The following is a 26,861-nucleotide window of genomic DNA, read 5'->3' as shown; positions in this document are numbered from 1 at the left end:
GAAGTCTGTGCTGTATTCAAATTTCTGCAGTTTTTCCTTAATGTCCTTTTCTGGTCCAGAATCCCATCCAGGACACCACATTACACTTACTAGTCATATCTGTTTAGGCTCCTCTTGGTTATGACTGTTTTCAGACTTTTCTTGTGTTCAATGACCTTGACAGTTTTAAAGATTATTGGTCAGGTAAAATGTCCCTCAACTGAGATTTGTCTGAAATTTTTACCATGGTTAGACTGGAGTTGTTGTTATTAGTGCTGTTAAGTTGATTTCAACTCGTAATGATCTCTTGTGACAGAGTAGAACTGACCCATAGAGTTTTCTAGGTTGTAATGTGAGTCTATATGGGGACGCCTGGTGGCTCAAAGTTTAAGAGCTCAGCTGCTAACTGAAAGGTCAGCAGTTGGAATCTACCAGTTGCTCCTTGGAAACCCTATGGGGCAGTTCTACTCTGTCCTAAATAGGGTTGCTATGAGCTGGAATGAACTTTACGGCAATGGGTTAATCTTCATGAGAGCAGATCACCAGGTCTTTCCCCCCTTAGCTGCTGCATGTGTTTGAGCTACCAGTTTGATTAGCAGCTTAGTGCTTAACCATTGTGCCACACCAGCATTCTTTCCCTGGGGTAATACGTACTTTAATATCGTAGAGGAGGAGAAAGATTTAAAATCATTCAAAAAATAGTTATAATCTAGAAAACAGATGAATCTGTAGAAAAAGAAGTTGGAAATTTAATATATATATATTTATGTATATATATCATATCAGGGGAAACCCTGGTGCCATAGTGGTTAAATGCTACAGCTGCTAACCAAAGGGTCAGCAGTTCGAATCTGCCAGGGGCTCCTTGGAAACTCTATGGGGCAGTTCTACTCCGTCCTATAGGGTCGCTATGAGTCGGAATCGACTCAATGGCACTGGGTACTGGTACTGGCATATCATATCAAAATATTGAACCTAAAGGGTAGGCTTTCAACCTTCTGTAACCTCAATCCATAATAATACATATAGTTTACATTATGTCTCAGTAAATGCACATATGTATAAAACTGGAAAAAACAAGCAGTTTATTTTCTTTTTAAAAATGCTTGCAGTCTATTAAATTGATTTCACAACACACTAATATTTCATTACTTGCAGTTTAAATAAAGTGGTCTAATTTACTACATATCAAGAGAAAGTCAAATGGAGATGTCTCTCTTCTTCACAGCTTTGGAGAGCATTTGTTTGAATAATCCCAAAGATAGAGGGAAAAGTTGAACAGAAGGTATTTGGAAAGAAGAGACACTTACTATCTAATATTGTCAAGTGTCCTAAAGAATTCTGTTGTATCTTCTGGAAACACACAGGGCTAAGTGAGAAGAAAATAAATACATGTTTTTGGGATTTTCATAATGGCCATTAAAGTTAAATTAGGTGAATCAAGAATAAAGAGGTTAATTGCATGGATAAATGTCAGTAAGTCAACAGTAAAGAGGGGAATAAAAACCAGGCATCTGTCCCCTGCAGTCACTGTTACATATGTCCCACAAATAGTTGATTTAGCCGTAAATTGCCTATTAGGTAGGTGTGCCTTTTACTATAAAAGAGAAAATGTGTCTAGGGAATTCAAATGATTTTACTTATCTCAGTTTCATCTCTTTTTTGAATATGAAAAAATTGCAAGTATCATGCAAAAATGCCCTATGTTTCAAGTGACTTGCACTATAGTGGTCCCCAGGTACATTCACACACTTGGGCTAAAAGGTAATATTGCAGGGATATTTCCACATGGAGATAAAAATAAGAGAAGAATCTTTCATCCTGAATTCCATCTGGAAATGGGACTCAGAAGCATGCTTTCTTATTAATTCTTCTGTTTGCTTAAAGAGGCGGACTCACATCTAGAGAGCATTTCAAAAAGGACGAATGTGGCAGGGAAGTATCAAGTGACTGGAGTGTGGCCTGGGCATGTGAGGAATTCTAATAGATGTATTTGGAGAGTCTTATGAATTCAGTTCTCGTCTAGGAGCCAAAACAGTAGCTCATTAGTAACATATTTCAATGCCAGAAGAGAGATGTGGGTTCAGTTCCCAGTGTCAGTTGCTCTCTCTTCAGGCTATTTGGCACAAAGTATGTAGGAGAGGTGGCCTGAAAAAAAATTAGAGGCCAGGAAGTATGACATGTTGCTCATCAATGATTCTGCTCACCAAAAAATGATCAGCTTGTTGATGGGTCCTCTGATTAGCTATTCATGATGAGATGTCCGGTTGTGGCACATGTGCTCTCAGCAAGAAAGAAGGGGTAAAATTAAATATGGGAAATAGATGGCCATAAATGTCCTTTGTATTTGGCCAGTTCTTGGGGGAAGTTCTAATCTGTCCTATAGGGTCACGATGAGTGGGAATCGACTTGATGGCAATTTTTTTTTTTTTTTTTGTCAACATGATAGTGATTCATCTTGTCTAAATGCAGATAAAAAATTTACTAAATTATTGACTCCAGCTCAAATGAATAAGATAAACAAAATCCTAATAAAAAATAATTTGTTTTATTGACTTTTCTTTGATAATTTTTAATGGAGTTGTTTGTTTTGCTTAATATACTTTCCTATTTTAAATTCACAATGTCAGTAACTTTATTTGTAATGCAATGTTTCTTGCAAAGGTGATGCATTTTCAATTGTTTAAAAGATCTCTTGGTGGCACTTTTCCACATTAAAACAAGGTTGATGGAACAAAGTTAGAAATATCAACCTTTAAGTTTTTAAGTTAGCTTTATTTTGACTATAAATAATACAAAAGCAACGGGAAAAAAAAAAAGAATAAAAGGAAAATTCTGAGAAGGCATAAAAGCACTCTGACCTGTGGGAAACATTCCACAGAAATCAGTAGTTCATAACCTTGATTCAATTAATCCTCAAAGACTATTTGAAGTTTAGCGCAAAACTTTGTGTGAATATGTATTTGTGTATTTTTCCTGATGAAAGAGTATATAGCTCTCATAACATTATTAAAACAATCTCAAGTGGATTCATTATCAAATGTAGTCAAAATCCTCTATTGCTGTTGTTGTTAGGCGCCATCTAGGTGGTTTCGGCTCATAGGCACCCTTTGTATAACAGAATGAAACACTGCCCTGTCCTGTGCTATCCTCGTGATCGTTGTTATGTTTGAGCCCATTTTTGTAGCCACTGTGTAAATCAGTCAATATTGAGGGTCCTCCTCTTTTTCATGACCCTTTACTTAACCAAGCCTGATGTCCTTCTCTGGGGACTGATCGCTTCTGCTAACATGTCCAAAGTATGCAAGATGAAGTTCCATGGTATAGTCAATATTCTTCATCAACACCATAATTCAGAGGCATCGATTCTTCTTTGGCCTTCCTTATTCGTTGTCCAGCTTTCATGCATATGAGGCAATTGAAAACACCATGGCTTGGGTCAGGTGCACCTTAGTCCTTAAAGTGACATCTTTGCTTTTTAACATTTTCAAGAAGTCTTTTGCAGCAGATTTACCCAATGCAATTCTTCGTTTGATTTCTTGACTGCTGCTTCCATGGGTGTTGATTATTGATCCAAGTAGAATGAAATCCTTTACAATTTCAAATCCTCTGCTCCCTCCAAAGGTACCAGGCTCACCTGAGTTTTGCCAGTATTTCAAGGAACTAGGTAATCTATATCCTATATAATTTTTTTCAAAGAATTAACAAAAAGGACACATATCTAACTCATTTAGGGTTCCAGTTTAAACTTGTATCATAGTTAAAGACAGTAAAAAAATATATATTTTTGGATTCGGTATGTAAAATGAAAGAGTTTAACTATTGAAATGAAAGAGACTTAATGTAGAATTCAAAAATCAGTGTAACACTAGCTATTTAATAGATAAAATCTAAGTGGTTTAACACAATAGAGATACAATTTTTTTACCATATAAAGGTAGTGGTAGGTGTGGCACATTGAGTCTTTTGCACCAAGCCATCATTCAAGCACTCAGGGTCTTCATATTCAACAGGTAGCCTCTTTCAAAGTCACTGTGATTGTGACTTCCAGCCAGTAGAGAAAAATGAGACTATAAATCAGTAGGGAAGGGACATAATGTTCAGTGAACGGTGCTGCAACAACTGTTTATCCTAAACAATTGTTTATTAAATATCTACATATTATCTTACAGCAAAATCAATTACTATGAGACCATTAGAAGAAATTTAAATTAGATCCCAGTTTCTCAAGAACTGGAACAAGACCTTGAAACAGAATCATTTTTATCCTATTGGTCAGGTGATCACAGAGTTCAGATGCAAGGGGAGGGACACGGACACTGTCTTTGGATGAAAGGACTGTCAAAGAATTTTGGGACCTACTTGAAAACTGCTACAAGTGTCTGCTGTTTCTCTGACCAAACTCCACGGGTTACACAGAAGAACAGTGCTCAAATGAGGGCGGAGGGAGAAACCAACAAAATGGTAAAGGTGAGGGTACACTGTTGTTAAAAATGCAAATCACATAACAAGGACTTTTTTTATAAAAATTTTTTTTTTTTTTTCTAGAAACTGCTTCTATATTTCACTCTTGGGAACTAGCTGAGATATTAGTCATATGTAAACATGTTGTTCTTGTATGCCCTGGAGGTGAGTTGATTCCGATTTATAGTTACCCAATGCAAAAAAAAAAATTTTTTTTTTTTTTTTTAATGCAACAGGGAAGAGCTGCCCCATAGGGTTTCTTGGGCTGTAATCTTTATGGGGAAGCAGACCTGGTGGTGCAACGGTTAAGGGCTGGGCTGCTAACCGAAAGGTAAACGGTTGGAACCCACCAACCACTCTGAGGGAGAAAGATGTGACAGCCTGATCTCGTGAAGAATTACAGCGGTGGAAACCCTATGAGGCAGTTCTACTCTGTTCCATAGAGTCTCTGAGTCAGAATCGACTTGACAGCAATGGGCTTTGTTTTTGGAATCTTTAGAGGGAGCAAATCATCAGGTCTTTTAAGCCCCGAAGCAGTAGGTGGGTTTCAACCTCTGACCTTTGGTTAGCAGCCAAGCAATTAACCATTGCACCACTAACCAAAAAACCAAAACCAAACCCACTGCCGGAGAATCTATACCAACTCCTAGCGACCCTATAGGAGAGAGTAGAACTGCTTCACAGACTTTCCAAGAACTGGGCGGTAGATTTGAACTGCCGACCTTTTGGTTAGCAGCCGTAGCACTTAACCACGACTCCACCAGGGTTTCCGGCTCACCAGTAGGAGTCCTTATTAGTGACCCTAGTGGTTAGGAGCTATGGCTGCTAACCAAAAGATCGGCAGTTGGAATTCACCAGGCACTCCTTGGAAACCCGATGGGACAGTTCTCCTCTGTCCTACAGGGTTGCTCTGAGTCCGAATCCACTCGGTTGGTTGGTTTGTTTTCCCCTTGGTTAGGACATAGAGAACTGCTCCGGAGGATTTCCAAGGAGTGGCTGGTGAATTTAAACTGCCAACCAAAATGTTGAGTAACCAGGGCTCCATATAGTCATCAGTAAATCAGTATCATCTACTTTGGTAGAATAAATTTTCACTTCTGATTGTCATGCATTTTGTTTTAAACAAGTCACTTTTGCATGAAATCCAGCAGAATGAACTCTTGAAAATATTTCTTATCATTATAAGTTAAAGAAGCAGATAGTAGAAATAATTCCAATTATTTTACCTTTCAAACATAAAGTGTACTGAACAGAAGGGCACATATATTTTGTTACCCTGGGCAACATCTGCCCTTCACTTATTTATTTACGTAAGTTGGACAGCTACCCCAAACCAGAAATTTGATAATACACACAGAAGGCAAAACACACAGAAAAATATTTCCTTGTTTGCCATTCTATGCATGCAAAAATTGGCCTACGGAAATTAAAACAAAACAAAACAGAAAGAAAGAGCATGCCACTGTTTGATAACACTTTGGGTTGAGGGGATTATCAATTTTATATTCATCCACAAAGTTTTGTAAACATACCAGGAATATGTAGATTATAAATTGCATATACCAAAAGTAAAAGAACTATTAAATTTCATTTTCAGATAGAATGTGCATTGAAATAGTTCCGATTAAGGCCAGTGCTTACCCAAACCAAACCTCTTGGCGTGCCGTCAATACCAAATCATGGTGACCCTTAGGACAGGATAGAACTGCCCCATAGGATTTCCAAGGAGCAGCTGGTGAATTCGAACTGCTGACCTTTTGGTTAATGGTCAAGCTGTTAACACTGTAGCCACCAGGGCTCCAATGTTAGTGCTTAAAGAACCTTAACAATAACTACAACAAAAATCTGTTGCCTTCAAGTCCATTCCAAAGCAGACTGCCAGATCTTCCTCCCTCAAGGAAAAATATCCATTTTGAAATGTTATGTTAATTAGAATTAGCATCATGGCATCAAATTAGTCATTTTATATTAAATCCAAACCCGGTGACATACTATAGAAACTTGTGGCTCCAAGTTGTTCTTGCTGTCTATCATGACTTTGTTATAAATATTTTAATATAGTTACATGCTTAATGTTTTTAACTCCTGGATATATTAGAATATTCTGACTTCATACTTGATGGCCCCACGAGGATGTTTTGAAATTCTTGGAGCACTAACCTGGTCCCCTTGAAAACCTGTATCTTCCTTTTGTAACTTGTTGCCAAAAAGATTTCTAAAGAGAAATCTTAAACTTCTCGTTCATCTGGAGAATATTACACTTTTTTTTTTTTTTTTTTTTTACCTTGAGAATGTAACTAATTGTGGATCAATTAGAAAACTCCATTCTAATAAAATTTTTGTCCACTGATTCTTTTCCATTTAACATCGTCTTTCTAACGAGGTTCCTTTCTAAAGGAACGCATGCTGACATTCCAGTCTTTCTCCTCCATGTCTATTGTTTCCTCTTGCCATTGACATCTTTTTTTCCATCTGTATTTTGAAAAAGTTTCTCAAACCTGTATTTTCACTGTTGATTTGATTTTTCACAAATAATTACAGTTTCTATTTTATTCAGTTTGCATTTATTCAACCATCGCATTTTTGGTGTTCTTGTAATGCTTTCTTTTCTCTATTATTGTGTTGCGTTTTTGTCTTTTCATATCATTCTGTTGTTTTCTAGTTTCAATCTGTTCATTTTTTATGGATCTCAAATTATAGAAACAATATCTTTTCATTATGATTTTTTTTTTCTTTAGAATCTGAAAGAGTTCTTCAAGATTTCATTTGGATTCTGCACTAACTTTTTTTTTAAAATCTGCCCTGGACTTGAACTTTCTGCTGTTCTGTGTTCCATTAGTTTGAGAAGTATTTCTAAAATCTACAAGTTAGGTTTATATATTTTTTTCCTCTCTTTACTGACTTTCAAATGAGCAAGATTTATCCAGAATTTGTTTGACATCACTTCAATATTACCATGGGCCTACTGTCTTTTCACTTAGGCACTTTATGACTCCCTCCCTGATTTGCAGCTTTAGAATAGGTCAAAGTCCACAAATTCCAGTCATTTTGTAATTTTTATGACCCATTCAGCAGCTTCGCTTCCCTAAGATAGCAGCTTTTTTGTTCTTGGTTCATATATGTTGTATCTACCGTATTTACACCTAGTTTTCTATTTGTTTTGGGTTAGGTGCTCCCATTGAAAAAATGTAGAAAGACCACAAGCGGAAAGAAAAAAAAAATGACAGAATTCGGAAAACTTAAGAGAGAGAGAATGTGGGCAGTAGCAGTTTAATGCAAATAAATGCTTTCTGGTCTGTTTTCACCCCAAATCTGTGTCAGAAAACAGGAGAAACAGACTGGAGAAGTTACCTAAATGTTTCTCTCCTTCAAGACTCAACAGCTCAAAACAAATGTGTTGAATTCGGGGAAGGCTAATCTCAGTCCAGTTCCATATTTTATAGTCAAATGAAATTTCTTCAAGATGTTGACCTTCAATTGTCCCCCCAGCCTTTCTTCCTATCTTTTTTTTTTCCATTTTATTCTAAGCTGTCTTCTCTAGATTTTCACTGATTTTTTTTTTTTTTTTTTTTTAGTTTTCCAAAGTTGAAAGAGACTGCCTTTTAACTGTTGCCCAAATTCCACTTTAAAACAAAACCTATGTACTTTTCCCCACAAATGGCAGTTTAGGTTAGCAGGCAGAATATAGTATGCAGAGAATATATGACAAAAGACAGATGCAGATAAGTGGTTGGTGTCAGAGACTTTCCAAGAGGGATGTCAGCATATCAGACCAGTGGAACATGGCAATGAACAATTTAGGAGCTGCCATTGCTCAGAGATGCAGACAGGTAAGCTAACAAACTGCATGAAGTAGCAGGGTGATGACCATAAGGGGACTAATTGCCAACCTCCAGAATGGTGGGAGTGACAAGACTGACAAGAAAGAAGAGCAGGAGTCAGGCTTGAGAGACTTGGGAAATATAAGCATAGGCAATTTAAGTAGGAACTCTGGGATAGGAGATCTGGAATGATCTCCAGTTACAGACCTATCCCCAGGAACAGAGCAGAGCAGGAGCATATTTTATTTTTTTAATTTGGCCTGTACGGTCAGAGCCAGATTGGTAGCAATGACAACGTGTTGCTGACCATCTGGCAGTGAATTAAATCCTTGTTGGCAAATATGAATTCTGGGTCTAGAAGCTACAGCGGGGTTGAGCTTAATGGCAAGAAGTTTGGCAAAAGGGAGGTAGTCAGATTCTGATGCCGAGGACACTTGGCCTATTTCATATGCATCTCTATGGAGTAGTCTTTAATTACGTAGCTTTAATTAGAAACATTATAGCCTTCTTTTTCTCTTACTATTAAGGAGAACATACTATATGAATTTTGATTTCTAGAGATTATGATGTCTATCTAAATCAGAGGGAATCACCTATCAAGATATTTTCCCTGCCATTTCAAATTGTGGAGCACATTAAAAAAAAAAAGTACGGACTACCTTTAAACTTGAAATATTGACCTGTTATCGAAATTTCACATTTAAAATATTCCTTTCAAAGGAAAAAAAATCTGTCAAAATTTGCTAAATGATATTTTCAATAGGTGCCACAATTTCACATTCTTTTACAGAGACTGTATTATTAAATCAGTCTGCCAAAGCGTATTTTTTTACTTATTCTCACTGTCTGTTCTCAAATTTGTTCAAATGTGGATGTCAATCCTTTTTTAAACAACATGCATTCTAAAAATTTCAATAAACTCATAAATATGAATCTTACGATAAAGTGCCTATTGAATTGTTGTGGTGTACAATGCATATGAGAATATGAGGTGGGTAGGGTAGCAATCACTTTACTTCTCCTTCCCAAAGCTGCTACTGTGAATAAGATGCTTCTGGTTCCTCTTGCTTTTGGTATCAGCCCGTTGACTTTGCAATCTGAAAGCTCTTGGTCTTTAATGATCTGTAGCACATCTGTATGCGTAAGACTGTCTTCCGAACTCCTCAACAATACAAAACCATTAGGCAAATATCATGGAGCTCTTTTAATACGTTTTCCATGCAACAGTGGTTTCCCAGAATGCAACCCATCTTTGCATAAAAAACAAGATTGTGCTGGATGGGGATAATCAGGTAGTTATATTGAACTAATGAGCTCCTCTCTTTCTGACACTCCTCAGATACAGTAACTGGGGAATTTAGCCATTCCTTAGAGCCAGGAATGAAGAATTCTGTGCCTTTGCTCATTGTGAAATATTTCCTTACACTGGAATATCCTGGCCAGGCAGGCTCATTAACAAAGCAACACTCCAACCCATTGATTACATTTTTATGAAAAAATAGGTTGTCTATTCATTTGCATAAAATCATTCATTAAAGCTGAGCTACTTTGCATACAATGTAGATTGTGCCCATTTGGCACTGTTATTTTTATTACATAATGGATCTGAAGAGATGTTATTTTTCTGCTTTATTATATATGAAACAAAAATAAAATAAAATAACCATAAGGAGGTGATAATGTACCAGTTAGGATAACTTGGCTTTATTTATTCCTCTAGAGGAAATATTTGTCTTTAACATGGAGCCACATTTTAAGAATTCTATGGTCATCATTTTAAACACTCCATCTCTCTTTTTGTTTATCTCAGGTTATGATTGTGTCCCAGAATTCAATCTTAACACTCTATAATCATAGAAATGTCCTTGCTACAGTCTGAAAGGAATATTCAATTGAAGCAGGCAGAGGAAGGACCTGTGCAATTTATTTAGACCACAGTTTATTTATTAAGCACCAACAGGCAACATTCTTATTATGAAAAGTTTTTTTTTTTTTCTCTACAATATGACAAACAGGCTAGTGAAAAACTGGCAAATCTTACACTTTGGTTACTTTTCTCTGAAGCTCTGGCTCATTTCTTAGGCTGTTTTGGGCATACCCTTTGGTTTCCCATTTCTTCCCTTCTCTGATGTTCACTCCTTTCCATAGTTAACTATATTCATGACTGATGGACAGAAAGCTCCGGGATCTCCTGTAGTACCCATCATCAGAAATGAGAGTGAATGACTGCTCCTTAGTGTCAGCAGAAGTCTTATGTTTAGAGACTAGGTTTTTGGTACTTCTGATTCTAAGAGATGCACACATGAAATAAAATGTTGTGTCTTTTGTCTTATCTTTCCCTTTTTTGGCTTTTTCAGGAGCACCCAGAAAATAAGGCTAAAGTGATTCAGGGAAAAAAATTAAAAAGCCCCCAAAATAAATTCTTAATTAAAAAAAATGAACTAACAAATGAGCAAAAGCAATTTCCTATTCGATAACAGACAACACAATGAAAACCACAACCACCAAAAAACAACAAAAATGTGCCTAAAATTAATACATGTTTTCTGCAGCTGAGTGAGCAAAACAGTGGCTTCTTGCAGCTGTTGCTTTCACTCTTAGGACCAAAGCACTAAATCATCCCAAAACAATCTGTCAGCCCATCAGGAAATCTCTACATGTTAGCTGGGTGGTTCACACAGAGGTCTAGATGGTCACAGGTTGCTTTCCTGAGGCATAATGCTGACTGCACTTTATAGCGCATCCCTGAAAACTGGCCAAGACTGACATGGACTTGGCAGATACTTTCTGGCGCTCCCAGTGCCAACAAGATGTCTTTGCTAGGTGAAAATAAATAAGAACCAAAAATTTTCCTAGCCTGCTGAGATAAAAGGTTCCTAGGAATTGCTGAGTGTTAGATTGCTGTCCTAAAACCTTTCATTTTGTGCTCTTGTTCTGAGTCGTGTGTTTATTGCAACTGGCTCCCTGCCTAGGAACTCGCTGAGCCCTGCTGGGTTAACCACGACGCACTGGTCTGAGGGACTACTGGTTGATTTGACCGCAGCCCCAGTGGAGCTCAAGATTACCTCTACCAGAAGGGGGTGCTACAGGTCTTTGAATGGCAGAAGTGTTGTTTTTATCCCTACTCCCACCCCCCAGCGCCCTTTTAAATTGGTCTCTTTTTTTTTTTTGTCTGTCTTTAACCACCACTTTCTTTAGAAAATCATCCAAGTACCGTTCAGCAAACTTACATTTCAGTGACGCTTTATCAGCTTCAAAGCTGTCAAAAGACAATCGGTGTGGCCATCTAGAAGGGTATTCAACAGAGTTAATGTCTACATTGATATATCGACAAAAGTTTAGAAACTTTTTTGTCCTTAAATCTGACAGGTTAGACTATGAATGATTTATTAGCATTTAATATCTAGGTAATAGAAAGAAAAGGGATTCGCTTAAGATGCCTTTATTCACAAATATATATTTTATTAGAAATTGCATGAATATGGTCCATTTGTTTACAAACATTGCATTGAAGAGATTTTTATTTTATCTCTTTTACTGTATTCTAAGCAAGACTATATGGCAAGACTTCATCTCACTTTCTTTGGACATGTTATCAGGAGATACCAGTCCCTGGAGAAGGACATCACGCTTGGTAGAGGGTCAGTGAAAACAGAGGAGGGCCCTCAACAAGATGGATTGACACAACGGCTGCAACAATGGGCTCAAACATAGCAACAACTGTGAGAATGCTGCAGGACTGGGCATCGTTTCATTCTGTTTTACGTAGGGTTGCCATGAGTTGGAACCGATTCGACAGCACCTACCAACATATGCCTAGCACTAAGGATACACAGTGAAATAGAGAGACAAAGCCCTGCTTTCATGGAGCTTGCCCGAGTGAGAAAGACAAACACCAAGTGAATTTACAAATATATGCAGCAGGTGGTGCTAAGTGTTAAAGAACACTTCATGGTATTAAAGAAACATGTAGCAAAAGGAGTGATAATATTTACCTAGGTGGTTAGATGAAGCCTTTCGAAATCAGATATAGGTATAGGTACGAGTAAGTTGAATAATATTATCCATAATTCAAAGTGTATTTATTGACCGCTTACAAATAATGAAGACCAGGTGTTTTATTTAGCATTTAATCTATGCTATTTATTTATTTTTTTATTTACATTGTTCCGGCACCAATTAATTGCCAATCTGGCCAAACCAAGGCTTCGAGCCTGTTCATTCTGGTTTGAGCCACTGCTGAGAGTTTTCATTTCTACCCAAGATGTACTGAATCAGAATCTACATTTTAACAAGATCCCCAGGTGATAATCACCTTTCAGCAAATAGTCCTATGTAATAGTAATACGTTTAAAATGAATAGGTACAGACCGGGATATGAAAAATATATATGTATATAGCTGCCATTACTTTTCTGTAAATGAAAACAAGTGAACGTATAAGTCCCCATTTTCAAGATATTACAGTAAAACCTGTGAAAGCTGGAACCTATGTAAGGCAGAAATCTGTCAGAGAAGGAAAACCCAAATATTTTCCGTTACTCTGTCAAATGCTGAAAACTGGCGAGACCCAGAGAAGCAAGGCAGCTCACTTGAGTTCTGATTCTCACAGGTTTCACTGTTGTTCAAGGTAACTCGATCATTTTCAGGATTCTCTTGCCATGCTCTTCTCTCTAGGTGATCTGCCTTTAGGAGTGGAAGCAGGGTATTATGGATCATCTTTGCACAACTCTGGGTGTTACAAACAGTTGATGCACTTAGCTGCTAACTGAAGGGTTGGTGGTTCAAGTCAACCCAGAAGCACCTTGGAAGGAAAGCCTGGCAGTCTACTTCTGAAGAATCAGTCATTGAAAACCCTACAGAGCACAGTTCTATTCTGACACACGTGGGGTCTCCATGAGTCAGAATCTAGTTGACGGTAACTTTTTTTTTTTTTTCTTTCCCCTTAAGGAAAGGGAGTGGTGTCTCTGGTCAGATCCCACCCTCTTTATCTGCTAGCCTCTACTGAGTTGAATTGCTCTGCTTATTCCTTGGTCGCTAGGATTTGATCTCACCATATTCATTGCTGAAATATTTATGCATTCTGCCACAGTCTTTGATTACCAAGGCCTTCTAATCTGAGTTCTGTTTCTCCCAAACTCAGTGCCTTTCAATGTTTCTGTTGCCTTGTTGAGGTACACTGGAACCCTCTTCTGCTTCTCTCTACACTAGCAAGGACTCTGAAGCTGCTGTCAGGCCTGCATCTTTCCCTTAGCTGTTGCACATATACGAGCCAGGAGCTATTTTGCCCTGACTTCATGCTCAATAGGACATCCATAAAAGGTTTATATTTTTCCTTCGCTAAGTGCTCAGAAAGGAGGCATAAATTCAATCCCAGACGCCTCCTAAACTTGCTAGGTGTTTGTTTATATTGAGCAACCACTGCCCTACCCAGTGTTTTGGCCTCTTGGAAGAGGTGTTGTGTTAGGTGGCATCAAGTCAGTTTGGGCTCACAGCGACCATATGTACAACAGAACAAAACCAGCTCCATCCTCACAATTGTTGTTATGCTTGAGCCCAGTGTTGCCGCCACTGAGCCAATCCATCTGGTTGAGGGTCTTCCTATTTCATACTGACCCTCTACTTTACCAAGCATGATGTCCATCTCTAGCGACTAGTCCCTCCTGATAACATGTCCAAAGTACTGAGACAAAGTCTCCCGATCCTCGTTTCCAAGAAGCACTCTAGCTGTTATTTCCTTATTCTACAACTGACTTGTTCATTCTTCTGGTAGTCTTTGGTATATTCAATATTCTTTGCCATAACCATAGTTCAAAGGCATCAATTATTCTTCAGACTTCTGTATTCATTGTTTAGCTTTCCCATGCATATGAGACAACTGAAAATATCATGGCTTGGGTCGGGTCCACCTTAGTCCTCACAGTGACATCTTGATTTTTAACCTTTGAAAGAGGTCTTTTGCAGCAGATATCCCCAATGGAATACGTCATTTGATTTCCTGACTGCTGCTTCCATGGGCATTGATTATGGATCCAAGTAAAATGAAATTCTTGAAAATTGTCTCCATTTATCATGGTGGTGCTTATTGGTCTAGTTGTAAGGATTTTTGTTTCTTTATGTTGAGGTGTAATCCATACTGAAGGCTGTAGTCTTTAATCTTCATCAATAAGTGCTTTAAGTCCTCTTCACTTTCAGCAAGCAATGTAGTGTTACCTGGATATTGCAGGTTGTTAATGAGTCTTTCACCAATCTTGATGTTGCATTCTTCTACATAAATATAGTCCAGCTTCTCGGATTATTTGCTCAGCATACAGATTGAATAGGTATGGTGAAAGGACACAACCCTGACGCACACTTTTGTTGATTTTAAACCATTCCCTTGCTGCCTCTTGGTCTATGTGTAGGTTCCACATGGGCACAATTGTTCTGGAATTCCCATTATTTGCAATGCTATCCATAATTTGTTATGATCCATACAATTGAATGCCTTTGTTTAGTCAATAAAACACAGGTAAACATCTTTCTGATAGTCCCTGCTTTCAGCCAAGATTCATCCGACATCAACAAATATACCCCTCATTCCACATCCTCGTCTGAATCCAGCTTGAATTTCTGGCAGTTCTCTGTTGATGTACTGCTGCAATGGCTTTTGAATGATCTTCAACAAAATTTTACTTGTGTGTGCTATTAATGATATTGTTTGATAATTTCTGCATTCTGTTGGATAACCTTTCTTTGGAATGAGCACAAATGTGGATCTCTGCCAGTCATAGTCAGGTAGCTGACTTCCAAATTTTTTGGCATAGATGAGTGAGCACCTCCAGTGCTGCATTCCTTTGTTGAAACATCTCAATTGGTATTCTGTCAATTCCCGGAGACTTGTTTTTTGCCAATGCCTCAAGTATAGCTTGGATTTTGTCTTTTAGTACCATCAATCCTTGATCATATGCTACCTCTAGAAATGGTTGAACGTCAACTAGTTCTTTTTTGGTACAGTGATTCTGTGTATTCCTTTCCATCTTCTTTTGATGCTTCCTGCATCATTCAATATTTTACCCATAGAATCCTTCAAAATTGCAACTCGAGGCTTGAATTTTCCTTCAGTTCCTTCAGCTTGAGAAATGTCGAGCGTGTTCTTTCGTTTTTCTAACTCCAAGTCTTTGCATATTTCATTATAATATTTTACTTTGTCTTCTCATGCTGCCCTTTGAAATCCTCTGTTCAACACTTTTACTTCATTTCTTCCATTCACTTTAGCTACTCTATGTTCAAGGGCAAGTTTCAGAGTCTCTTCTGACATCTATGTCATCCATTTTGGTCTTTTCTTTCTTTCCTGCTTTTCTTTCTTCTTTTTTTTTTTTTTTAATAATTTTTATTGTGCTTTAAGTGAAAGTTTAAAAATCAAGTCAGTCTCTCACACAAAAACTTATACACACCTTGCTACGTGCTCCCAATTACTCTCCCCCTAATGAGACAGGCCGCTCCCTCCCTCCACTCTCTCTTTTCATGTCCATTTCGCCAGCTTCTAACCCCCTCCACCCTTTCATCTCCTCTCCAGGCAGGAGATGCCAACATAGTCTCAAGTGTCCACCTGATCCAAGAAGCTCACTCCTCACCAGCATCCCCCTCCAACCCATTGTCCAGTCCAATCCATGTCTGAAGAGTTGGCTTCGGGAATGGTTCCTGTCCTGGGCCAACAGAAGGTCTGGGGGCCATGACCACCGGCGTCCTTCTAGTCTCAGTCAGACCATTAAATCTGGTCTTTTTATCAGAATTTGGTGTCTGCATCCCACTGCTCTCCTGCTCCCTCAGGGGTTCTCTGCTGTGTTCCCTGTCAGAGCAGTCAGCAGTTATAGCTGGGCACCATCTAGTTCTTCTGGTCTCAGGCTGATGTAGTCTCTGGTTCATGTGGCCCTTTTTGTCTCTTGGGCTTGTAATTACCTTGTGTCCTTGGTGTTCTTCATTCTCCTTTGATCCAGGTGGGTTGAGACTCATTGATGTATCTTAGATGGCTGCTTGCTAGCATTTAAGACCCCAGACGCCACTCTTCAAAGTGGGATGCAGAATGTTTTCTTAATAGATTGTATTATGCCAGTTGACTTAGATGTCCCCTGAAACCATGGTCCCCAAACCCCTGCCCCTGCTATGCTGGCCTTCGAAGCATTCAGTTTATTCAGGAAACTTCTTTGCTTTCTTTCTGGCTTTTTAATGACCTTTTGTTTTCTTCATGTATAATATCCTTGATGTTTTCCCACAACTTGTCTGGTCTTCAGTCATTAGTGTTCAACGCATGAAATCCATTCTTGACGTGGTCTCTAAATTCAGGTGGGATATACTCAAGATCGTAGTTTGGCTTCGTGGACTTGTTTTTAATTTTCTTCAGTTTCAACTTGAACTTGCATATGAGCAACTGATGGTCTGTTCTGACCTTGTTCTGACTGATGATATTGAAATTTTCCATTGTCTCTTTCCACAAATGTAGTCAGTTTGATTTGTGCATTTTCTATCCTGTGAGGTCAACATGAATAATCACCATTTATGTTGTTGTAAAATGGTATTTACAATGAATGAGTCTTTGGTCTTCCAAAACTCTATCAAGAGATTCCCCATCATTGTTTCTATCACCAAGGCCATATTTTGCAATTACCAATCCTTCTTTGGAGCCTTGCTGGCACAGTGGTTAAGAGCTCAGGCTACTACCCAAAAAGGTTGGCAGTTAGAATGCACCAGCTGCTCCTTGGAAACCCTGTGGAGCAGTTCTATTCTGTCCTAATAGGTCACTATTAGTCAGAATTGACTCAACAGTAATGAGTTTGTTTTTGTTGTTGTTTGGATCCTTCTTCGTTACCAACTTTCATATTCCAATCACCAGTAATTATCAATGCATCTTGATTGTATGTTTGATCAATTTCAGACTGGAGAAGTTGGTAAAAATCTTCAATTTCCTCACCTTTGGTATTAGTGTTTGGTACATAAATTTGAATAATAATTGTACCAACTGTATGCCTTGTAGGCGTGTGTATATTATTCTAGGACTGACAGAATTGTACTTCAGGATATCTCTTGAAATGTTCTTTTTGATGGTGAACACTATGCCACTCCTCTTCAATTTGTCATTCCTGAAATAGTAGACCATATTATTGTCTGACTCACAATGGGTAGGTGTAGTCATGCCTTTTCAAACAATCACCTGCAAATCTTTCCTACCAAATCTCTTTTAACCCAGACTAGTGGTTCTCAAGTGTTAACATGCATCAGAATCACTTGGACACATTTTTACATCACAGAATTGGTAGGATTGTGGTGGAGCCTGAAAACTCTAATTTAAAGCAAGTTTCCAGGTGATCCTGATGTTGTTTGTCTAGGAGAACCACTGATGTGGATGAATACTTGCTTTGGAATTGGAAGGTCATCTTGCTGTGTTTTCCGTTCACATTTGTAATATAAACTTACTTTTCAGACCTTCAAAACTGGCTCTTAACATTTAAATATTAACTTTTGGAATTCTAGAGAAATATTTTCTCTGTTAACAAAGCAAAGCTTTTACAAATTATAGACCAGTGGTTTTCTCTTTTTTCCTTACTATGTTCTGTATCTTCTTTAAACTAAGATTTTGAAGTGAAATAACAGGACGAAGAACCGCCCCCCCCCTTTTTTTTTTCCTAATTTCAAATGTACTTTTCATTCTGGAAAACAAAATTTTCAATCTGCACGTATTTGAAAAGTATCTACTGTTTAAGTATTTTCTATTTTAGCTTTCCAATAGCTAAATATGATTTAGTCACATAGTAGTCTTCCAAACTCTGGAGGTATCATACTGTTTTGCAATTATGTTCTGTTAAATAATGCTTAGACAGATTACGAGTACTTAGCTAAGTTAATATGAGCAACCGTTTACAATCTGTTATATTTTGCTTATGGTTATTTTTAAGAGATCATGTTGGATGCACAAATAAGCTAGCTGAACCTGCTGAATGAAAGTATATGTACTTAATCTTTTTTCTCTCACTGCATTTAAATTAGACATAAGAATAACTCTTTTTTAGCATGTCCTTAAGAGTCTAAATGAACACCTTGGCTATTGAGAACAGTATTATACATAAACGCATACACATGCATATATACACATACTTCCATATTTTAGTAAACTGTAATGAAGCTAAACCACAGTACCTATACACAAGAGCTTGCTAATATAATTTTATGAATAACACAATGTATCACTCACACTTTCAATCTTCCTGGCTTCAAGCAGACTAGACAATGTATTTGTTCTAAGTTTTTAATCATCTTTTTTTAAGTAGTCTCAAGTTTAACTGGGATTCACTCTAAGACACCTATTTTGATTTTTGAGATTTAGGCATGATATTTTGGTGGCTAGTTGTTTTTGTTTTGTTTCTTTGCTTGGTTAGTTGGCTCAGTATGTTACATAAATCCATGGGGTCCTCTTCTTACACAGGTGTGGCCTAGATATGCAATGGCCCTGGGTTTTTGCATAGCATGTACACCTATATGGTATACAAACATACCTAATATTTGAATCTGACTATGAGAATGGAGGGTGAGGCTTGGAATGCCAGTGCATGTTCTAAGACAGATGATTATGAAAAGTACCCTCTGTTAACAGGTGAGGTTGCTACTTTCAAGTCATTGTGTGAGTAGGTCTATGTTTTGTGTATTAGACTTTGTAATGTAGATCTTCATAAACATATATATACATATTCCAAAATGCTATCATCTCATCTCTGATTCCTCCCAGCCAGCTGTCTGCTGCTATTTCTGTTTGTTCCCAGCAATCAACAACGCTTTTACATTTTTACAAGCTGAGTTTCCATGGCTCAGTCTTTCTTTTGGCTAGAAAATGCGTTGGCTTCTTTGAGATCAGGTCTAGTAAGCATGGCTATAATACCAACGGATGCATTTTGGTCCAGGATTTTGATAATTTCAACTCCATTTTGCTAATTGAAGACAACATTAATGCAGTGCTTGCCAATAACTTCTTTCCATATACTGAATAAAGGGGGGTGATGATGTTTAAGGGCTCTTTAAATTGTGAGATGCATTATTATTCTTAAACTCTCTGTTAAAATTCATCACGTCCCATTGGTGGAATCTATACTGGAGATCTAATATTTTCCCTACCCAAAAAACATTTCCCTTTATTTTTGGTTAAAAAAAAAAAAAAAAAAAAAAAAGCTCTCCCAAGAGCACCTTGACTTTCTTTTCAGAGACAATTCTTACACTTTATCCATGTGATTTGGAGAGAGGTTGATTCCACCTTGATCTTTAGCAATACATGTGTTGGGGGCCATTCAGGGTACTTCCATTTCTCTACTAAACTCATCACCCAAGCAGGACTAGTGATGTCCTTACATGTGGATTATTAGTGGTACTCAATATAAAAAGGAAACTTTCCCCCCATAAAAAAAAAAAAAAAAAGATGCTTAAACTGATACAATATATCCCTGATGCCACTGGTTCATTTGGCACCACTTGTGGTTAAGGATTATTGTTGGTTGTTGGTAGTTACTGTGGAGTTAATTCTGACTCGTGGTGACCCCATGCATGCACAGTAGAGCTGCTTCATAGAGTTTTCAAGGCTGTGACCTTTCAGAAGCAGATAACTAGACCTAGGCCTGTCTTCTGAAGTAACTATGGGTGGGTTTGAACTTCCAACCTTTAGGCTAATAGTTGAGTGCTTAACTGTTTGTGCCACCCAGGGATTGAGGATAACCTGTCTAAAAATAGAGTCAGCAAAGATCAAAGCCAAGAAGAGATAAAGAGTTACAGACACCTACCCTCAAATATCTTATTTGAGCACCTGTAACAACCATTTCTGAAGCTGTTCTACTACTGGACTTCTCTGTTAGATGAGAGCCAAATGTTCCGTCTTGCTTGTATCAGTTTGAATTGTGTTTCTGCCACCCATGAGTAAGCTGTATTATAAAGTGCATTGACTAATATAGCATCCATGGTTTATTACACTGCCATCAATAAAAGAAAAATAAAAGCATCATAGAACCGTAAATTCTAGAACAAAGACAATGATTGACAATGTGAAAATTAGTAAACATTTTCTTTTATAGGCATAACCACCTAACATTTTCACCCACAGGTCTACTAAGAAACTATTTGGTGTGATATGTGTGTGTGCTCAAATTTAAGAGCCTGTTCTTCTTTATCTTTCATTTCCTTTTTCGCCTTCCCTTGGGTTAGCTTTATCTTTACCCAAGTATCATGAGGCTACTTTGGCTTCCTAGTATTCAGTAATATTTCCTCTTTTATTAAACCAATCTTCTTTAGCAGGAAGCTTCCGTATGAATATAGCACAGCATAGTAGAGATTTATGATGAGCTATGGAGGCAACAGAATGCAGTGACAGCTATGAGCTCAGTAGGTCAGAAGAGAGTTGCTGCTGAGTGTAGGATTTGGCCAGCAAGACCTTGGTTCTTAGTATGATTGTCATTTCATTGTGTTACACTGAGCCTTTAAACAACTCATAATTTATTGCGTGTCTTCTTGAATGTGTGCTTACAGGGCAGAGTCAGCAATATAGCAACATTCCCAAATAACTTTATCAAGGTCTTTGGTGTACACCTGCAAAACCCAGAAGCAGAAGAGTTTCCCATACTCTCCAAACTCCAGATCCTTTTTGTTTCATAGTTAATCAGAATGAAGTATGAGGGCTGGAAAAAGTCATTTTTACCTCCATGCCTTTGGCTTCCTGAATGTACGCCAGGACTGATTGTTTTGCTTATTGGAAGATTTTTCGAATATGTGGAGATAGTTTTTCATATCCCAAACTCTGGATTCTGACAGGTATTATGAGCCTGATTCTCTCACTTACTAGCTGGGAAGCCTTGGTACTTAGGTTCCTCCCTCTTAAACGGGGATAAGCTTAATATGCTATTTTATAAGGTGCTAGTCGCTTAATTGACTCGATGGCAACTCATTTTTTTGTTTGCTATTTTGTTTTAGTTATTATTAAATGAGTGCTCAATGATGTGACTTATCTGTTTTAGTGTATTACGTTGTTGATGTTGTTAGATGCCATCAAGTCGGTTCCAATTCATAGCGACCCTATGTATAACAAAATGAAACACTGAAACACTGTCCGGTCCTGCAACATCATTGTTATGCTTGAGCCCATTGTCCCAGCCACTGTGTCAATCCATCTCATTGAAGGTTTTCCTCCCTTTCTCTGACTCTACCAAGCATGATGTCCTTCTCCGAGGACTGTTCCCTACTGATAGCATGTCCAAAGTATGTGAGAGGAAGTCTCATCATCCTCACTTCTAAAAAGCATTCTGGCTTTACTTCTTCTGAGACAATTTTTTTCATTCTTTTGGCAGTCCATGGTATATTCACTATTCTTTGCCAATACCATAATTCAAACGTGTCAGTTCTTGTTCAGTCTACCTTTTGCATTGCCCAGCTTTCTCGTGCATATGAGGCGATTGAAACACCATGGTTTGGCTCAGGCATACCTTAGTCCTTGAAGTGACATCTTTGCTTTTTAGCACTTTACAGTGGTCTTTTGCATCAGATATGCCCAACTATAATACACTCGTACTATAGTCAAACAAAAAAATAATCTTTTAATTGAGGTCAATTTTCAGGCATAGATTTACTTAGTAATACTAGCATGTGTGATTCATTCAAAAAAAAAATTCTCTGACTCCTACATGCTATATCATGAAATTATTTGATTGAGATTACCACTTGATTTATATGTTCTACCTGACCTCCTCCACTCCTTTTCCTATATGAATACATCGTAAGCATGCTGGCCATATGTTTCTACTTGTATTCAGTGCCCACAGAGTACACGCACATGAAATGGTTCCCCCAAGGGAAGAGACACAAAGACCCTTGTGACAATGAATCTTCCAGAGCAAAGGAAAGATGCTCTTCTCTGGAATTAACATAGTCATGGAATCAGAGCACACAGAAGTGATCTATCAGTACAGCCTAAAAGTCACAATTTCGAATTAGATAACTGATCTAAAAATAGTCATCCAAGAGAGGGTTTCAGAATTAGTAAGTGCTTCTGGGACTGCAGCAGGGAGCAGTGCAGGAGGAAACACCATTTATAAATGTGAAGAAGCTACTGTGAATAGGAAGTTTTTTCTCTTTTCTGGGCATGTGAAAGAACAGGCAAGCACAGACCTATCTAACTGAAATCATATGACACGAGAAATGATAGAATTGCGACTTACTGGAGGTATTTAAAATCATTATCATTGGTGATGATGATGGACTAACAGTTATCCAGGACAGGGCAGATAGTAACACAAAACAAAAACTCCACAAGAACATAAAAGAAAGAGAACCAAGACAATAGGATTCTCTTTTTTAAAAAAAACTAAGAGAAAGAAAGTCAGAGAAAAATTGATGAAACCTGGGTGAGGTAAGAGGTTAAAATTTTAACATTCAGGAGTTGGGGGATAAAAGTTAAAATTAAAAAATATATATATACTCCTACTAGAGTGTGTGTGTGTGTGTGTATATATATATATATATATATATATATATATTCCTTCTAGAGCAAATTTGTAATGTTGGTGAAGAATATTGAATGTACCGTGGACTGCCAAAAGAAGAAACAAGTCTGTCTTGGAAGAAATACAACCAGAATGCTCCTTAGAAGCAAGGATGGCAAGACTGAGTCTTACATACTTTGGATATGTTGTCAAGAGGGATCAGTCCCTGAAAAGGAACATCATACTTGGCAAAGTACAGGGTCAGCAGAAAAAACGAAGACCCTCAACAAGGTGGATTGACACACTGGCTGCAAAAATGAGCTCAAGCATAACAACAATTGTGAGGATGGCGCAGGACCGGGCTGTGTTTCGTTCTGTTGTGGGTAGGGTCGCTATGAGTCGGAACCGACTTGAGGGTACCTAACAACAACAACTAGAGCAAATATTTCAGTTTTGTTTGGAACACAATTGTGTATGTTTATGAGTAAATAATACTGATACTAATATTAACAATGTTAATAGTGATATTTTTCCTTTATATATAAAGCTTCTAATTTTCTGATAAACTCTCATAACCATAATTTTGAATTCCTTGGATAATGCAAATAGTTAACACGCTTGGCTGATAACCAAAAGTTGGATGTTCAAGTCTTCCCTAAGGCACCTCAGCAGAAATGCCTGGGGATCTACTTCTGAAAAATCAGCCATTGAAAGCTCTGTGGTCCACAGTTCTACCTTGACACACATGGGGCCACCATGAGTCAGAAACGACTTGGACTGCAACTTTTTTTTTTTTTTTAACCATAATTTCAGTCAGCCACAGAAAAGGAACAGGCTTTTCAAGGTCCCAAAGCAAATGGGGCAGAATTGGGACAATCATTTATATTTTTGAAATGCTCACTCAAAGCTCCCATTGTCTTACATTCTCTTGAATTTTTTTTTTCACCATTTTATAAATTTTGACATGGAGACTACCATCTCAGTACGTCTTATTGTTACATATAATTCCATCAGTTTCCTAAACTCAGGGTATTTTCCACTGAAACCAACTAGAATTATGTTGGCTAATACTTGTTTTCTTTGGAATGGGCTGATGCTGAATGTGCTCTAATACTAGTTTGTTATTGCTTTTAGCAATGTAGAAGTTTATAAAATTGGAAATGTCATGGCTAAATTTATAGTAAGAGTGTGTGATATTTCTGAAAGGTTAGAATTCAGTTTTATTCAGTCAAAACAGTCAGTGGGTCTGAAGTCTGATAAGTTTCATTGTATCTTGAGTGTAAAACAAGAATATACTGTGCCATTCTGAGATTAAGAGACTTAGAAGAAATGTCACAGAAGTGTGATCAGGTAGAAAACTTTGAGACGGACAGAGTTGAGATTGATCTACAAGACTGGAAATATGTCAGGAAATTCAATATTTTAAACACAAAACTGTCTAAACAGCTATCTCCTTCCTCGTTAAAATTGCCAGATTTTATTACAATTGCTACTTTGCCCTGAAATTGGTTAACTTTCTAATGTCTCCCTAAGATTGTAGACAGAATTTTATTGCCTAGCTAAATGGTATTATGGTTTTTCTCTTCTTTTGCAATTGTTTAGCTTAGGAAATTTGGAATGTAATTATTCTTCATTTCATGACACTGAACTTAGAATTCCTTTTCAGTTTATCAACAAATACACTAAAATAGTTGTTCTCCATAATTACTTCTTATGCATCTTAACTTTTTATTAGTTTATATAGTTTCTGCTGTGTATTATTCTTCTTCAAATGCATTATCTTACTATTCTATTAAAACTCATCTCTTTCTCTTCTGAATAATTTCCCCAGCTGTTTAGATCCATCTGTATTTTTGATCAAGCTGATTTATTATCTTTAGCTTCTAGAATTGTATTATTACAGATTTAAACGTGCACTCATTTACATTTTCCACTGACTGCTTAATGAATAAGATGAATAACACCGATCCACATTCTGATCCCCAGGGACCATCCTTGATACGTCTATCTTCCAGTGAGGCATGAAATAATTGTAGTTTTTTATTTTCTGGGCTGATTTGTATATATATATTTTTTATTGTACCATTATTTGTGTGCAATAAAACCTTAAGTAATGAAATCCTCAATTAACTAGATTATTTTATTTATTTTGGCAACACTAAACTTTTAGAAAAAAGAAAAAAATACCAACAAAACAGTAGCTAAAGGGTATTGGCTTTAAAACTACTACTTTGCAGAGCACTGGGTTAATTTTGTTTTAGCCCTGTCTCCTCCACCTTCCGTAACTATAATGAAAATTAATGTTTTAAATGGCAAAACTTGTGTACACCAATATCCTCAGTCACTTTGTTAGGAAAATATGCCAGAGACCCTACAGTAAACTGCAGAGAATTGGGCTAACTAGCTTCACATGGAGTCCACTGCCTCAGATAATGTCCGATCCCCTACCTCCAGGCATACATACACATATACCCAGTAAATCTCTTAGATGTTCAAAGAATTATGTCCTTGGAAGGTGCAAATGGTTTACACTCGAACATTAACCTAAAGGTTGGTGGTTTGAACACATCAAGTAGAAGGACAGCCTGGCAATCTGTTTCCATAAAGATTACAGCCAAAAAAAAACCCTAAAGAGCAGTTCTACTCTGTAACGCAAGGCGTTGTCATGAGTTGGAATTGACTCAATAGAAACGAGTTTGGGTTTTTGGTTTTGGATATACCTTTCTTTGTGACTATATAAGGTGAGCTTCCTTGCTGAACATCAAACAATCATCTAAACTCTGGTTATAATGATGCAGATGTTGACTGGAAATTCTTCTGCACATTTCCGCTGATACATGAAACACTAACCATATACTTACATTTAAGAAAGTTTCTACCTTACATTTAAGAAAGATGCTACCTCAATTGACTCCATGGCAGTGCAGTTGTATATATTCTAAAGCTGATTTTCTTTACAAGAGATAACTTAACCTCCCCAAAACCAAACCCATTGCTGTCAAGTCAATTCTGACTCACAGTGACCCTACAGGACAAAGTAGAACTGCCCCATAGAGTTTACAAGGAGCGCCTGGCAGATTCCAACTGCTGACCCTTTCGGTTAGCAGCCGTAGCACTTAGCCACTACACCACAGCTAAAAATAGGTCTTTGTCTTTACCAAGACCAGATTCAGCATTATACTGGGGTCTGCCCTTGAAAGTGAACACTCCCTTCTCTACCACCACTTACAGTGGTAGCTTTTTTCTATATACTACTTTACTTCCCTAAAAATACATTCAGTATCCAAAATTTGCAGTCCATCTTCTTGGTCCTTTTTCTTTATTGCCAGTTCCCATACAAGTTTACATCATAGCTAAGATCGAGAAACTTGATCAACCAGATTCTCAAGGGACTTTGCTGATCAGGACTTGTTTTAACATGAACATATAATCCATCCAAGTCAAAAAGGCAATACCTAAACATTGAAATAAAACATCAAATATAGTTTATATCTTAATAAGTATAAGTAAGGGGGCATGGTAATAAAGCATTTTCAAACTGTGGAAAATACTCATTGTCAAGTCAATGCTGACTCATAGTGACCCTATAGGATAGAGTAGAACTGCCCCATAGGATTTCCAAGGGGCAGCTGGTGGATTTGAACTGTTGACCTTTTGGTTAGCAGCCTGAGCTCTTAGCCACTGTGCCACCAGGGCTCCTGTAGAAAATGACATGAACAAATAAATGGGGAAGAAAATTCATGTTGGCTAACTCTTATGGAATTAAGTCAGAATTAGAAAGGGAGAAGTAAAGGAATAACTAAAATGTTAATTACAACTTACAACCTCCACTTCACATTACCTTGGTAAATTATACAATCAACCAATCCCACGTTACATCATTTTCTTTTAAAATGGCAATTATAAAGTCTGAATTATTCTGAGGTTTAAATGAAAAAGTAGATGTAAAGACACTAGCAAACTGGCTTGTTCATAATATACAAGTGCCCATAAAACAGCTACTTGCCTCCTCTTCCCAGGGCAATGCTTAGTAGCTATTTCTTCAACCAGTTTGGTGGATAAATTAAAGTATAATATGAGGGAAGCATGCTGAAAAGACAAAATAACAAATTCAA

At 37.5% G+C, this 26,861-nt stretch overlaps 1 long non-coding RNA gene across 1 annotated transcript in view; it reads right to left on the bottom strand.

Annotated features, from left to right (window-relative positions):
• Positions 1-1,289: 1,289 nt before the first annotated feature.
• LOC126075817 (uncharacterized) overlaps positions 1,290-26,861 on the bottom strand; it is a 58,076-nt gene continuing 32,504 nt past the window's right edge. Inside the window, exon 3 of the long non-coding RNA XR_007517281.1 lies at positions 1,290-1,348. This is a non-coding gene — a long non-coding RNA (uncharacterized LOC126075817). The remainder of the gene's footprint in view (positions 1,349-26,861) is intronic.

Source organism: Elephas maximus, chromosome 4 (assembly GCF_024166365.1).
Source record: "Elephas maximus indicus isolate mEleMax1 chromosome 4, mEleMax1 primary haplotype, whole genome shotgun sequence".
NCBI lineage: Eukaryota > Metazoa > Chordata > Mammalia > Proboscidea > Elephantidae > Elephas > Elephas maximus.
Note: the sequence above shows the minus strand (reverse complement) of the source record. Positions and strands in the feature narration are given on the sequence as shown.